Source organism: Oryx dammah, unplaced genomic scaffold (genome assembly GCF_014754425.2).
Source record: "Oryx dammah isolate SB20612 unplaced genomic scaffold, SCBI_Odam_1.1 HiC_scaffold_23, whole genome shotgun sequence".
In the NCBI taxonomy this organism is placed as follows: Eukaryota; Metazoa; Chordata; class Mammalia; order Artiodactyla; family Bovidae; genus Oryx; species Oryx dammah.
In genome coordinates this window covers 97629953-97647437 of record NW_024070207.1, presented here as the reverse complement: position 1 = coordinate 97647437, position 17485 = coordinate 97629953, and the positions used below count along the sequence as shown (strand labels likewise).

Genomic DNA, 17485 nt, shown 5'->3' with positions numbered 1-17485 from the left:
GGTACCTCCCTCCCTTCCCTCTCTCCACTGGTAAGCCCTAGTTTGTACTCTGTATCTGTGAACCTGTTTCCTTTTTTTATATTTACTAGTTTGTTTTATTTTTTTATAGGCCACATGTTCATGATATCATATAGTATGTGTCTTTGTCTGAGTTATTTCACTTAGCATAATGCTTTCCATAATGCAATCCATCTGTATTGCTGCAAATGGCAAACTTTCATTCTTTATTTGGTAGAGTAGTATTCCATTATGTGTGAGTCTGTGTGTACTGTGAGTCTAGCAATCAGTTGCAAGAAACTAACTGGAAAATTCACAAATATGGGGAAATTAAATAACAGACTTCTGAATAGTCAATGAATCAATAAAGAACTCAGTAATCAAAAGTATCAGACAAATGGAAAAACAAAAGACCAAAATTTGTGCTGTATAGCAGTTAACAGCAGGAAGGGAATTATCAGGATCAGAGTAGAAATAAATGAAATAGAGACTAATATTGCAATAGAAAAGTTTATGAAAACTAAGAGACAGTTTTTAAAAATATAGATAAAATTTGACAAACTTTTAGCTAGACTTACCAAGAAAAATAGAGAACTCAAAGAAAATTGTAAATGCATTTCATTTTTAATTGAAGTATAGTAGATTAACAGTGTTTCAGGTGTACTGCAAGGTGATTCTGCTGCTGCTGCTGCTGCTGCTAAGTCGCTTCAGTTGTGTCCAACTCTGTGCGACCCTATAGATGGCAGCCCACCAGGCTCCCCCGTATCTGGGATTCTCCAGGCAAGAACACTGGAGTGCATGAAAACACTCCAATGCATGATAGTGAAAAGTGAAAGTGAAGTCGCTCAGTCATGTCCAACTCTTCGCGACCCCATGGACTGCAGCCCACCAGGCTCCTCTGTCCATGGGATTTTCCAGGCAAGAGTACTGGAGTGGGGTGACATCACCTTTTCCGTGAGGATAGAGACTGTACCTTTTTTCCTGTTTCCCTGGTTCGCAATAACAATGTCATTCTGGTGGGGAAAGCAGACCAGCTTTGGCAGCCCTGGTGGGAAAGGTGGATCTTGTATTTACCTGGGTCGGGGGTAGGAGGACCCTCTCTGGAAGGAATGCTAAACAGGTATACATGAGTGAGACAGGAGGCTCTGGGTTCACACACCCCCATGACAACAGGGCAGGCTGGGCTGGGGCCCCTGCCCTTGAGTTTCTGAAGCCCCAGGGCTCTTGCTGCCTGGAGTGTGGGCTGTGGTTATTCAGGCACACAGTCTTCCTTCCCAGGCCTGGGGTGGCCAGAAGACCGGCTGTAAAATGCCGATGGGGAAGGGTAAGGGGGCCTGGCTGGGGAGCTTATGCTCCACAGCGAATTGTCTGGAAGCCAGGCAGCATGGCTTTTCCAAGCAGGTAGATGTCCTCATTCGTACCGAGGTTGAGGTGCTTCACCATGTTCTTCTCAAAGAGGAGTGGGTGGTAGGCGCCCATTGTGCAGGCACTGTCGAAATACCTGATAATAGTTGCATACATTAGTCTTGCGCTTGGATGGGAGGAACTCGTAAATAACCACCAGGTCACACAGTGACATCATAATGATAATGCTGAGCATCCCAGAGGATGATAATGCTGAGCATCCCAGAGGATGGGGAGTTTGGCTGGATCTGCTCTGAGGAGATTTCTTGAATGATGTCCCACAGCTCCCAAGGCATCTGGGGCTTGAGGATGTAAAAGGGCTGATTAAGATGCAGCTTACAATAGCTCTTGAAGTTATTGAAGTAACTGTAGTCGGGATTCCTGTACCACTTTGGGATATCTGAATGGTAAACAGATGGGTCCCACACACTTAGGATTCCTTCATTGTACAAACTGTCTTTGAGGAAGCCCGCTTCTGTGGTGACCAACTGAGAGTTTACCAGACGAATGGTGGTTTTTGTGCCCACGTCTTGTTGGAATTCGACTGTGGGTGCCCCATTAAACTTCTCGACTGCATTGTGATCATCTATTTCTCGACCCAGCTGGGAGGACTTCAGAGATCCTGCTGGAGAGACAACAGCACAGATGCCCCATGGTCCAGCCTTGGTCGTAATGTCCTCCTGAGGCAGGTAACCCTCCAAATCAGAGGTGTTGAAAGGAAAATCTGTGGTCTCCATCACCGAAATTTTCACGTGGTCCTGGGGGTGGCAAAGCAGGGCCTCTGCACTGAACTTGACCCTACATCACTTTGTACTTGTTCATGTTCAGATAATTCTTCTGGATAGTTTGCAGCCTGGGGATAAGGTTTTTGGAGGAGGAAGGTGACTCAGTTATACTGAATTATTTTCCATTTTAGTTTATTACAAAGTATTGAATATAGTTCTCAGTGCTATACAATAGGTTCTTGTTTATCTATTTTATATTTAGTAGTGTGTATCTAGTAATCTCAAATTCCCAATTTATCCCTCCGTCCCCTTTCTCTGTTTGCTTTCTATGCCTGCTGAATCTATTTCTGTTTTGTATATAAGTTCATCTTATCAACTTTTATTTCCAAATATAAATGATATCATATTATATTTGTCTTACTCTGTTTGACTGCACTAGGTATGACAATATCTAGGTCCACCCATGTTGCTGCAAATGGCATTATTTCATTCTTTTTAATCGCTGAGTAATATTCCACTGTGTATATTAATATGTACCATATCTTGTTTATCCATTCCTCTGTTGATGGACATTTAAGTTGATTCCATGTCTTGGCTATTGTAAATATTACTGCTATGAACATTAGGTTGCATATATCCTTTCTTTAAACATTTAAAAGTAATTTTTTAATTGAAGTATAATTGCTTTACAATGTTATGTTAGTTTCTGCTGTACAGCAACATGAGTCAGCTATTTGTATACATATATCCCCTCTCTCTTGAGCCTCCCTCCCACCCTTTCCTCATCCCACCCCTCTGGGTCATCACGGAGCCCCGAGCTGAGCTCTCTGTGCTGTACAGCAGCTCCCCCTAGCTCTCTTTACATGTGATAGTGTATATGTGTCAGTGCTACTCTCTCGATTCTTCCCACCCTCTCCTTCCCCCCCTGGGTCCATAAGTTCATTCTCTACATCTGAGTCTCTGTTCTTGCCCTGTAGAGTCTCTGGATGTATGCCCAGAACTGGGATTGCTGGATCATATGGTAGCTCTAGTTCTAGTTATTTTTAAGGAACCTCCATACTGTTCTCCATCGTGGCTGCACCAATTCACGTTGCCACCAACAATGTAGGAAGGTTCCCTTTTCTCCACACCCTCTCAACATTTATTATTTGTGGACATTTTGATGATGGCCATTCTGACCAGTGTAATGTGGTATGTAAATATGTTTCTACACACAAATATTGAAGTATCTGAAAGAGAAAAAAAATTCCATTTATAATTGCATCCAAAAGAATATAAAATACCGGGTAATCAATTTAACCAAGGAGGTAAAAGATTTAAACAATTTAAACTCTAAGACATTAATGAAAGAAATTAAAGGAGGTATGGATAAATGCAAACATATTTCACTTGGGTTTTGGATTTGGAACTGTCTTTACATTCAGTATTGATCTCTTGAACATTTTTTAAATCTTAATCAGTCTTGATTCTCTGAATGTAGGTGATTTTACCTACATTTGAGACCCTCATCTTCCATCTCTTCCCCAAAGATACTTTGGGGGGATTTTATAAAGTCTCTTTAAAGAGTTTGATAGACTGTCTTTCTTTGTTCTTCTCTTCTTCTGTCAGTCTAGTAAGAAAGATTCCTGTCAAAATGAAAAAGGTGATTTTGCCTTGACTTATTTTGTAATTCATAGTGGTTGTTGGTGAGTACTGTTCTGTGTATAAATTCTCATTAAAGACCATTTCAGGGATTACTGTATCTTAAGAAATGATTGCCCTTCCTCCCTTTTTTGCAGAAAAGCATGACACATAGGAAGTTGCATGGCAGGGGCATTGAGTAGTAACGATGGGAACACTGATACAGTTGTATGCCTTTAAAGTGAAATTGGATCATGGTAGAGTGGAAAGAATGCCAAATTTGTAGTCAGAAGCTCCTATGTTTGAAGCTTGGTGCTTGGCAAGAGAGAATGAGGGCATCAGTGTTCAACCTCCAGTGCCTTTGTAAGAATTAGAAGCCATGCATGTAGGGGTTTCCACAGGATTTGGCATTTAATAAGTACTCAGCACTTTTATTATTAAATGGTTTGGAAAGTGGAGTGAAAGGGTGAAGAAGAAACACCTAGATTAAAAGAGCATGAGTAACACTTAGATATTTATTAAACAAAATGTACAAACTGATGATATCTGAAACAGTAGTAATTTTGAATACCAGTTGGACATATGGTGACATAAACTTATTTTAGGTTTGGAAATAGTGCCATAACTGTTGATTTTTAAAGTTTCTTTTAGAGATGCAAACTGAAGAATACACAGATTAGAGGGCAGGTTAACGGGGTATATATGGGGCAGGATTGTCCGTGAAGTGGAGGTTTCTAGGGCTGTAGGGTATGGATCTCTGTCACTGTATGTGTTTGTGTATTTCAAAACTTTGTTATACACAGTTACATGGTTCTCAAAAAAGGAGATGGGAGAAAGACAGTTATAGGTCATAGCTTAAGACATTAGGCTACCCCGGAATTCAGAATCATAGATAAGAGCACAGGGAATTTGAAGAGTGGTACAAACACATATAAGTTTGTTAAGGAGAAGCAGTAGATTCCAAAGAACGGCCTTATTTATGCCACAAATGTCCATGGAGCTAGGCTCATAAACACACAGTAATCATGAATGTCACACCAGTTAATAATGTAGTTGTTTAATGTCAAAATCACAGGTTTCTTTCTGAATTCTGACTCTTCATTAACTCCTTCAGATCTTTGTCTCAGTTTATCTCCATAATCAGCTCATAGGGTTTGTTTATGGCTTTTCTTGATGTTGAGTATTGACTATATTTCTCCCTGCTTTTGAACAACCTCTGCTTCATTCAGTGCTTTATTTATGCTTCTGGAATATGTTTACCAATATGAAATTGCTCTTTTCCCCCTCAGGACATGCACAATGAAGAGGCTTTTTGCCTCTTTTGCCTAACTTTTGTTATTTTATCTTAGTCATGTATACTTTAACTTTCTGCAGAAAAAAAATCATTAAAATGATACTGAGGTTTATACAGTACTACAGAACTGACCAGAAACACAGTTGAGATCATTATTTTACTTACAGAAAGTCTCAGTTGTCAAACTATCAAATAGATGATAACATAATTGATCATAATTGCTTATTAAAATGAAAGCACCAAATGGCAAGATGGTACCTTGATTCAGAATCATTTTAATGACTGAATCAGAGCCCTGCATGTTTCAAATTTGAGGAATTAGCTGCTACTGAGGCTGAAAAGGAAATGTACCTGCTATTGAAGGATATAGCTTTTTAAAATAGTTTTATTTATTTATATATATTTAGCTGTGCTAGGTCTTCCTTGCTGGGCAGGCTTTCTCTAGTTGTGATGAGTGAGGGCCACTCTCTAGTTGTGTTGTACAGGCTTCTCATTGTGGTGGCTTCTCTTGTTGTGGAGCACAGGCTCTAGGGTGTGTGGGCTTGAATAGTTGTGGCGCATGGGCTTAGTTGCTCCGTGGCATGTGGGATCTTCCCAGATCAGGGATCAAACCATGTCTCCTTCATTGGCAGGCAGATTCTTTACCACTGAGCTACCTGGGAAACCCTGAAGGATATAGCTTTTATATATGACATATGTCAGAAATAACAGAGGGAGATAGTTGAAACAAATATATTCATTTTACTGGATAACTCTTCTACCTCACATTGATGTTTACAGAGCATTCCACTTGTGGCCCAGTTTTGTCTCCACAAAATTATACTGAATATGATTCTTATTTTATGTTGAGACACTGTTTCTCAAGTAATTCAATTGAAATGACTTACCCTAAGTCATTTGCCTGATGAGTACTGAAGTTCTGACTCAAGGCTCATCTCTGAATTGAGTGTTTTTTCCCCTTGTTCCTCCACTGGCACCCACAGATAAGTTTTTCCAAAATTATATTATTCTAAAAATGAATGCATCAAATGCACTTGTATTTTGAAACCTCGATCATAACTTCATAGTTATCCTTGGAAAGGATGACCAATTTTCTGCCATTATAAACTAATAGAGGGGTACAACCAACTCACAGCTCTATTGGCAATTTCAGTGAAAAGTCTCTCAAATTATACTTTATGACTATTTTGAAACCAGTGTAATGAAGGTTGAGTTAGGCTTTATGTCAAAGAATTTTACCTTATCAGGTGGAGACTCTGTTGCTTTCACCCGCATCAGGAAACCATAGCTATTCTTGAGACTGTTTCTGGTTGTCAGCTGTCCAGATGAATTTTCTATAGCCATTTTTGTTGTAACTTTTCATAGATAATTCTCATAGTTTCTTATCAATTTGCATGAAAGCCTTTGTTTCATTATTTCCTGGTTGAACCATTAATACGAAATTAGTTTCACACATGATTACAGTCACTATTTTGATGGTTTGATTCCCGAGCTGCTCACAAAATATTCTACTGTATATTTTAAGGATTTGAGATTCCTTATGCATGTTCATTGTATTTATTTCAGTAACTATATCTTTCTCAGAGGAGGAAACATTAATTTCCCTAACAGTGTATATCAAGCTATTAAATGTTTATGATGGTGACTATATCTTCATTGGAGTGAGAGTGTGTATTGAGGGGGTGATGGTTCGGAAGCAGAAATACTACCTTAAGGCCCAGACAACACAGGCCCCTTCCTAGCCTCTGACCAGGCTCCCGGTGTGACCACTAGCAATCCACTTCCAGCCCCCACTCTGGGTACTCATGTCTCAGGGATTCCCTTCTCTAATGACCCTCAGTCCCCTTCCAGGGCTGTGTGGGTTTCTTGGGTGCATCATACTGAGTGCAGACCTGCCTCATTTGTGTACAGCCCTGGGCCCAAGGGGTAACCAAGTGGTAGATATCAGTAGCGAGGTGTAAATGAGGTTTTAACCTGTGTTTGGTGGTGTCCACATGAATGCACAGTCCCTCTCAGGGTGGGAAGATGCAGAGCAGGCAGAAATGAAGGAGAAAGGACCTCTCTAACCCAGTGATAGAATTTGTCTGTGTGGCTACCTTCTAACCTATAAGTCCACAGTCTGAAAGTTCAGAATCAGAACCTACCCTTCTAGGTGAGCAAGGTACCTTGTCAAGCTAGGAGCACAGAGCACTTTCACTTACTCTTTTCTGCATGTTATTTTTTACTTCTAAACACATAGATATATGATGCATGAGCCTTTATTTGTTCTCTTGTCACAAGCCCCACAAATGCTACAGGTGGCCTGAGCCAGGGTTGCATTATCGGATAGGGAGTTTGAATCTACTTTGCTAGCATACACCAGCAACATCAAATGTAGTAGCCTAAGGTCAGCAGAGAATGCCGTGCTGACCATCAGAGCCTTGATTATTTCTCCTGAAATTGAAATAGCTTTCCAGATTTCCTCTGGTAGATACCCTAAAACTACCACATTGCAAAGTCCCTATGCAAAGTCATGAACTAAATATTCAGACTCTCCTAAAGTGACAGTTCAGGGCAGTTCCATCTAAAAATTATTTGTCCATTTGTGTGCAGGACAGCAAAAAAGACACAGATGTGTATAGCAGACTTTTGGACTCAGAGGGAGAGGGAGAGGGTGTGATGATTTGGGAGAATGGCATTGAAACATGTATAATATCATGTAAGAATCGAAATGCCAGTCTATGTCTGATGCAGGATATGACACGCTTGGGGCTGACGTGCGGGGATGACCCAGAGAGATGTTGTGGGGAGGGGGGTGGGAGGGGGGCTCATGTTTGGGAACGCATGTACACCTGTGGTGGATTCATGTCAATCTATGCCAAAACCAATACAGAATTGTAAAGTAAAAATTAAAAATAAATAAATAAATAAATAAATAAATAAACATCTATCAGTCATCTACTGTATAAATGGAAGGCATTTTTAAAGAATATGTTAGGGGTATAAAAGATGAATTGTGCTCAGTTCTCATTTTCTGGTCTAATAATGAAGAACTCATAATATTTAAATAACTATAAGATAGGCCGATAAGTAGTATATTCATGACAGATAGAGTCATGATTCTTTGGGAGGTTCTAGGTAGGCAGTTGTGCGTTTCATGCACTGCTTAAATTATACCATCTGCGTTGGAATCTCCGAAGCTTGCCGCTGCCCCCTCCTTCTGCTTACCTCATTCTTTTTTCTAGCTAAGTCTTAGTTTTTGAACGTCAGCTCAAATTACAGCCTCTGCAAGGTGCATTTCCCAACACTGTTCTCCCTTGCCTGGGTTAGGTGCATTATCCCTTGAGTTCCCAGAGTACCTGATTTCACTGGATTCTGAGTTTGCACATTTGTCTGTCCCCGAGAATTAGGCTCCTTTATGGTACAGTGGCTGGAGAAGGCAATGGCAACCCACTCCAGTACTCTTGTCTAGAAAATCCCATGGACGGAGGAGCCTGGTAGGCTATAGTCCATGGGCTCGCTGAGGGTCGGACAAGACTGAGCGACTTCACTTTCACTTTTCACTTTCATGCATTGGAGAAGGAAATGGCAACCCACTCCAGTGTTCTTGCCTGGTGAATCCCCACGGAGCCTGGTGGGCTGCCGTCTATGGGGTCACACAGAGTCGGACACGACTGAAGCGACTTAGCAGCAGCAGCAGGGTACAGTGGCATCTTCCATGTCTGTAAGTCCTCTGCTCCACACAATGTCTAGGATGTGCTGGGAATGGGAATGCTCTAATGGCCTGCTGACTGGCTGAGGATCACAGGAGTATAATAACTATGTTGTAGAATACTAAGGCAGTGTGAAGAGGAAGAAAAGGCGGGTAACTGTTTGAGGTAAATGAAATATCATGAGCAAAGCACAGGTGAGACACTGATATAGGGGAAAAAGCAAAGAGTACAGCTGAGCCCTGTTGTGGGTTTTCTAGAACAAAGATTTGGGAAGTCAAGCAGAATAAGAAGGCTTTTGAATATTAGACTAAGGAGTCTTCATCTTACTTGTTAAAAATATAGTTCCAGTGAGCATTTTTAACCAGTAGAGTTTTGTGAATGGAGGTCTACTTTAATAATTAACATCATGGTTTGCAAAGATGCCTAGGAGGAGACACAGGGAGCTGCAGATGAACTAAGAAACTCTTCATTTACCAACCATTTCTGGATAATTTATTAGTTCACAGTCCCTGCCCTGGGATCTGGAGACACTGAGGCACATAAGTCTTTTAAGTCTCACAGTGTGACATGGGAGACTGACCTGTAAAGAAGGAGGAATGATCCTGGAAAATATTTTAGAGCTTCTATGAAGGGACCTTTCTATATACCCAGAGGAGCAGAAGGATTCATAGTTGGCTATGGTTGGAAACTGACATTTGCTTGGAGGGAAGAATTATTGACTACTCATATCAGAATACAAAAGAAGGGCTTTTTTTTTAAATTGTAGGATAGTTGCTTTACACTGTTGTGTTGGTTTCTGCCATACAACAACTCAAATCAGCAGAACGAGATAAATATATATATATATATATATATATATATATATCTCCTCCCTCTTCAGTCTCCCTCCCACCCCATCCCTCCAGGAGGGCTTGTTTAAGAGGAAATATAATGGTTTAATCATGTTGAGCCTATTGCTTTTTGAGGATTACAAGCAGAAATAACAACACAAGTACCAAACAAATTGTGCCTCATGAATCTCCCAACTTAATTTCTGCAACTACCCCCACTATGCAGCATAAGGAATCACTAATGTTATACTGGAAGGAAGGCAGCCTCTTCTGTATTGTGTTGCACAGAGTATAAGATAGTGGGGCACAGAGTATAAGATAGTGAAAAAGAGACAATGTAACTGTTGAGAAGATAATGTGTAAAGCTAATGCTTAGACATGCAGGAGCAGAAACCAATTTAGACCACACATTGATAGATATCCACAAAACTGCTGAGCATGAAACAACTTTGGGTTGAGGTAGTCCTCTCTACAAACCCATGCACCTTGCTATGATGTATTTCTGGAAAGCTATTGTAACAAGGGCTGTTATGTTTTCTTAAAAATAACAACTTTCCACTGCTGATGAGTATACTTTCAGTTGGAGGAAAAAATTTTGAATAGGAAAGCAGTAGGGCAGGAGTCCTTTCCTTTTAAAGTAGAAAGGACTTTTTTGTCACATCTTTCTATTCACAAAGGCCAATATCAGCAGAATCATTAAACTCTTGTTGCTTCTAGTCCTGGCCCCTATTCCCAGCTGCAAACAAGTCTGCCAATCACTGTCACTTTCATCAGAAAATTTTGTGACATGAATGACTGGAATGAGTTGAGTGATAAGGTTCTCATAGACTGTTGACAATCTGTTGGAGAAATGACCGTATGGGAGTCATCACAGAGACTTGCAGTCTGTCTATATCCAAGGCAGTCACTTTGGGAGGGAAGATCAGAATCTTTACATGTCCTGTTAAAGATGGGCCAAATGAATGTGTAATAATTACACCTATTATACTTTAAGAGAGAGAAACAAATAAGCAACAAACCAGGAAGGAACCAACTCAAGAGATCTATGGCCTCAATTAGACTTCCAATACAGCCTACCTTATCTTGAATGCTAGTTTCATTAATACATCTTTTGTACCTGGAAAGTGACTGAATTAGGTTACTCTAGATTGTGCTCCAGTAGAAGGCCATGGCAACCCACTCCAGTACTCTTGCCTGGAAAATCCCATGAACGGAGGAGCCTGGTAGGCTGCAGTCCATGGGGTTGCACAGAGTCGGACACGACTGAAGCGACTTAGCAGCAGCAGCAGATTGTGTTCCAGGAATAAAACAGTCTCAAAATCTCAGTGCCTTAAAACAAAAGTAGTTTGTATTGTGGGTTCTGCTGAGGAACAATAGATGCTCCAATCTGGATTGAAAAAAAAAAAAAGAAAAGGCTGGTTTTTAGGAAGAATTTGGCATAAAGGAGATTATCACAGGGCTGGACTTGAGCACATGGGCTTGGAAGAGGGGAGGGATTTCTCCATGCGCACCCCAGAGCTTCCCTGTTCCTTTCACAGACTCCACTTCCTCAGTGCTTGTGATCTGAAGGTTAAGATCTGAGGGCGGGGCCTCAGTGATTCCTGATATCGCTGCATTCTGCTGGATTTCTCTATGAAATTGTCTTTTTCTCCTAATGGTTTCAGCATAAGGAAGGAAAGGGCTCTGGTTTTGATTACAGCAGGACCTATGCTATTAAATAGAGATAAATTTATATTAGTTAAGTAGCATTGAAAATTAAAATTTCAGTGGTTTGCTAAGAGGCCAGGTGTAAATAGTACTTTGAAAGTGAAAGTGAAGTCGCTCAGTCCTGTCCTACTCTTTGCGACCCCATGGGCTGTAGCCTACCAGGCTCCTCCCTCCAAGGGATTCTCCAGGCAAGAGTACTGGAGTGGGTTGCCATTTCCTTTTCCAGGGGATCTTCCTCCGGGATCGAACCCAAGTCTCCTGCATTCCAGGTAGACGCTTTAACCTCTGAGCCACCAGGGAAGCCCAGTAGTACTTTAAGAATATGTTTATTTAGGCACCTTGATCCAGTTTTATAAATTTTCTAACTATATTAAATTTTAGAAAAGACTTAATTCCTTTGCCCATAAGATGGTTTGGAAAAAATGATACACTTTTAAATAATAAATGTGTGGCATTTAAAATAACATTTAATATATTATAAGCTTAAAGGAGGAGGGGGAATCTAGTTAGCTAAGTGATTATCAACAGCTAATACACTATCTTTGAGAAATCTAATGGCCCAACAGGACCCAAGCCCATCTGGTGACTTCTGCTGAAATTGCATAGAGTGTTGGAGGGATAAACTCAACATAGATGCGACCTTAGAGATGTCAGGAAGTCCTGGCAGAAGCCAAGAGTGGCTTCTGATTCGTTTTGTGGGTTTTAAGCCCTTGTATCTGAGCCTCATTACATTATCATCTTAGGTTGGTGCTTTGATACAAATGCAAGATTTCCTGAAAGTAAGAAATGTTTTTTGTTCAATTTCCCCGACACTAAGAAAAGACATTTTATTTTTCTGGGCATCATGCTCCAAGGGTTCCAAGAAACTCTGCAGCTGTGATCCTCTGAGTGCAGGCTTGTTCTGTTTCATTTTCTCCTGCATGCTCCTGATCACACTGATTCCTGGCTATTATTGTAATATTCATCCAGTTTTCAGTAAATTAATTGTGTCTTTATGTTTGTTTGGTTCTGAATAGGTTTTCAGTGAGGAGTCTGAACTCAATACTGAGGGTGCTGGTGCGGTTGTTAAGATAGTTTCTCCTGTGCTCCAGGGCTTCCTCCTCTCCAGACACCCCCACATCCCCCACCTCCACCCCATGTCCTTAGATGCTGTGTCCTCATCACTTCAGAGTGCTCTGTGATATTTGCTCTGAGTCGGCCTCACCTCAGAGTAAATGGGCCGTCTGATCCGGACAACATGCTCCTTTAGGATGAGAACTGTGACTGCCTGTCTGCTCACACCCAGCTCTGCTCAGTGCATAAAGGATGAATTCATCAACTGAAGGAACAACCCACAAGCTTCGGGCTGTCTGGATTCTAGTCTTGCCTTCACTCCAACCTCCACGTTTATAAGAAGGCAAGGAAAACCACACTCCTTAGGGGTTGATCATCTTGATCAGTACTCTGTGGAATTAGGGGAATACCCATCTCCAGGGTTCTTCAAGCTCTGAAAGTCTACATCCCTAAAAACAGAGGCTGTGTTCTCATGTCCACTTTACTGTCTGCCACTGACTCTTCCTCTGAGGAGAGTGCAGGCAGCCTGCTTTCTCCAGCATGTGTCATCCTCCTGGCCTGCCTTGACAACCAAGTTCTGACATCGTGTCCCCCACTCACACTGGCTGACATGCAATTTATCATGTGTTTCATTTGGTCATTTTTCATTCAAGACAATAATAACAGTACAATTACCTTTCAAAACATCTAAAATATACCACTGAAATAAACAATGGAAAAATTATTTCCCTCTGGTAGGAGTATTTCATGCTGAATATAGAGAAGAGTGACAGCTATTGATGAATAAATGTTTTAGATACAGAGATTCTAGATGATAAAGTCTCTACTTACCTCTATAAATGGTAAAACTAAAAATACCAAAGCAGCAGACGAGGACTCGCTGTTAATATTTTCACTGAAAAATAAAATTGGAGCATTTTAATTAATAAAAAGTATTTGAACCCATCTGTTATTCTAACGTGTTTATACATGACACTGCCTTGAAATTCCACATTTGTGATCAAGAATGGTGTAAAACTACTCAAAAAACTTGGTCCATTATTAAGAATCAGGCTGATTTTATATATTCACAAGAACAAACTGCATGTTTTCTTAAAAAAAAAAAGGAAAGCAATGTACATAAATGTTTATGTCTACAACAGACTGTCATTACACAAAGAATTTTTGAGGCACCACCAGATGCAGGTATCAAGGCCCTGTGATCAACTAGGGGCCTCTCATTCCTAAGATGTGGTTCTTGTCATGGTGATGATGATAATTAATGATTAAAGCACTGACTCTTGCAGCTTAAATTTGCAGTATTCACACCACTCACTGATTTATGAAAATAGTTCACTCATGTGCCAACAAATATATCAAGTGAACGATGGGGACTCATTTTTTCATCCATCCACAAGGCTATGATCTCCGAGACTTCTGTCTTGTTTGTGGCTGTAACTCCAGTGCCCAGAGTGTAAGGTCGGACACCGGGGGCCATGATGGGCCGCCCCTCCTCTACCTCCCACCGGTGAGAAGGTCCCTAACGGAAGGATCCTCCCAGATCCCGGGGACCAATGACAGCACAGTTCGCCGGTTGCCATGATGAGCCGCCCCTCCTCTCCCAGCCAGCGGGGGGAAGTCCCTACCCCCTAATGGAGGGAGCCTCCCGGATCCCGGGGACCAATAACAGCATACTTCACCGGCTAAAGCCGCCCCACCAGCCGTCCCTCGCAACGTGCATATATAAACAAACTTCTGAAATGGTCGGGGCACACGGACTTCCTTGACCTGCCCCGTTAGGGTCCGGGAACCACGTCCGGGAACCCCGCCCGGGAGCGCTTCGCCATTAAAGCCTGTTCGACACACTTTTGGTGTCCTGGTCGTCTTTTACCTAACACAGAGCAGTGCCTGGCACAGAGTAAGCAAAATAGACATCTCCTGACAGAAAGAATGAATTCACTTCCGAAATAGTTGAGTTCCCCCATATTCAAAACCTGTGACAGTCTGTAATTTGAACGCATGTGGTCACTGCACACTGGAGGTTTGGAGCAGCCTCTGGAGGCACACCTGGATTCCAATTCCACCCTGAACTCTCCAGCTGTGTGACCTTGGGTGAGTTTCATGGGTTCTGATCTTCAGTCTGTCCTTACGTCAGTCTGCTTCTGGCAGGACTGCGAGAGGTGAAGTCGTCTAAGAAACAATCTGCGTTTACCATGATGCCTGCATATGAAAACCATTGGCCTTGTTTGAAGCTTTTCTCCCCATTTCATACTGTTCAGTTCATCTGCAGGAACTCACATCTTTAAAACCATGTGAAATTACCAAGGAAGATGAAAAGTTCAAAGGATATGATGTCAGAACACAGCCAAGCACCCGAGGCTCAGCACATGGCAAGCTAATCCATGGCAGCAACAGAGGACCTGAGAAACCTCCATCCCAGTGTTGGTGGGCCTGCTGCAACTTGCTCATCTCTGGCTCATCCTCTGCTTTCCTAGCATGTGTCCTGCGATCAGACCAAGTGCAGCCAGCTGGTCTCCTTTCTGAGAAGCACAATGGCACAGACGGTCACGAACCTGTGCCAGGCTTACATTCACACAGAAATGTGTAATTGAATGTTTGGAGTAGTTTCATTAATGATAGCCAAAAACTGGAAACAACCAGATGTCCTCTGATAGGTTAATGAATAAACAAACTGTAATATATCTATACCATGAAATATTTCTCTGCAATCAAAAGGAGGAAAGTATTTATTTTTGTCTGTGCTGGGTCTTTGTTGCTTTGCGTGGGTTTTCTCTAGTGGGGAGCGGGGGCAACTCTACTTGTGGTCCACAGGCTTCTCATTGCCACGGCTTCTCTTCTTGCAGAGCACAAGCTCTAGGCACTTGGGCTTCAGTATGCAGCATGCAGACTCAGTAGTTGTGTCCAGGGGCTCAGTTATTCTGTGGCATCTTCCTGGAACAGGGACCAAACCCATGTCCCCTGCATTGGCAGGCAGATTCTTTACCAGTGAGTCACCAGGGAAGTCCCAGGAGGACAGTATTGATGCAGCAACCTAGTTGAGTCTCCAGAGAATTATACTGGGTGCAAAAAGCCAATCAGAATTGGTTACATACTTTATAATCCCATTTATTTAACATTCTTTAAATGACAGAATTAAAGGAACAAATTACTGGTTTCCATGGATGAATGAGGGGACGAAACTGGTGTGGTGACTGAAATGTCCCTTATTTTAACTTTATCATTGTCAATATCCTGGCTGTGATACTGTACCACACTTTGGCAAGATATTATTGTTGGGGAATACTTGGTAAAAGGTTGGGGAATACTTGGTAAAAGGTATATAGGATTTCTCTATATTATGTCTTACAACTAAATGTTAATACATAAATATTTCAAAATTAAAAGTTTAAGAAAAATGAAGTAACAGCAAACTATAAACAAATGAAATATGATAATATCAACTTGAGATTTCAGTCAATAAAGAATCAAGTGGCATTACTTCTTTGGTAAAAATTACAAAATACAGTGGAGAAATAATGGTCATGAATGTGTATGTGCCAAATTGCATAACAGAGTATAGGAATTAAAGTCTAAGATAAATAAGCAGAATATTAAAATAATACAGAATTTGAAAAGTTTTTGTGTTGGCCTTTACTGTAATGAATAAATTTAAAACTCATTTGTTAGCTGTTACAGACTGCATTGTGTTCCCCAACCCAAACCAAGCCTCTGCAGAGGGTGATGAAGGTTAAACGAGTTGATGTGAGTAGGCCCCGATACAAAATAACTGGTTTTTATAAGAAGAGAAAGATACCAGGGATGTGTATGCTGTGTGAGAACACAGCAAAAATGCAGCCATCTCCAAGGCAAGGAGAGAGGCCTCAGAAGAAACCAAACCTGCTGACGCCTGGATCCTGGACTTCCAGCCTCCAGAATGATGAGAAAACACGTTTCTGTTGTTTAACTACCCATAGTCCCAGATCCCACAGTTGCATGAGTGAGTGCTAACAGCCCAGGCCCCCACTGCTTGTGGACCCTGATCTGGTCCTGACTCCTTCACTGGCCTATACTGCCACACACGCCTACTAGTAGCCACTGCACAGCACTGACCTCAGCTCCCATGGCTTGCCTCTCCTGCTGTGTGCTCCTCTTCTGCTAGGCCCTGCGGCCACATGAGTGCATGCTGACAACCAAGGCCCCACAGATGCTCGTGGACTCAGATCTGGCTATGACATACGTCACTGGCCTGCAAAGCCACCTGTGCTTGAGAGTAGAGCTTCCACATTCTCACCAGTATAACAGCAACAAAATGGTATTTTGTAAGGAGAAGGATGCACTAACCTTATTACAGTGACCATTTTGCAATATACACCTGTATATTATCATGCCTTAACCTTACACAATGTTATATGTTAATTATATCAATAAAGCTTAAAAAAAAATAATTTGGTGAACCAGTAATCTGCCCAGAGCTCCTCATATTTAATGTACAGAGAAGATAGCCTTGGGAATCTTTTAGAAACGGAGATATGTTGATTCTGATTTGGCAAGCCTGAAGTGAGGTATAAGACCACTGGTCCTCAGGCTGTGGTGGGCATAGCAGGGCCCCAGCCAGCCTCCCTGTCTCAGGGATTGGAGCAGAATTGCGAACTCTCTGAACTGGAAAATTGAAAACAGAACAACAACCAGAGTGCAATCACTCGTCCCTGTGCTGTTCAGGCAAGGAGACGAGGAAAAAGAACTTGGGTTAAGTGCTGGGAAGAATATGAGCTCTGGTTAAATTGAAAAGTGATACTGGAGGAGGAACAGGACGATTTCTAAGGAGCCTGGAGCCTGACTAGAGATGTGAGGCGCAGTAGGCATGAAAGAAGAATGGTTCAGAAGAGCAAATGAGAAGAATAAGAGGAAGAAGAAAGACCAGACCAGTATAAGCATGCTTTTCTGGTCTGTATTTCACTGGCTGAACACACCACCAAAGTCCAGCTTTTCTGTGCTCCTGAGCAATGTGAAGTCCTCAAAAAATTTTCTTATAAAAAGAATTTGAGGATGTAAAAGATAGTCTGATAATTGGGAAAACATGGATTCAGTCTCAGCACAACATACCAATTCTTTTCTGCTTGTGTCCACACTCCCTGTTGCTATGCCACATTGGTAAGTTTTCTTTTGGAGAGTATTCAGACTGAT

The 17485-nt window shown here is 41.6% G+C and overlaps 1 pseudogene; it reads right to left on the bottom strand.

Annotated features, from left to right (window-relative positions):
- Positions 1 to 1073: 1073 nt before the first annotated feature.
- The window catches only part of LOC120881673, a 38711-nt pseudogene continuing 22299 nt past the window's right edge, over positions 1074 to 17485 (bottom strand).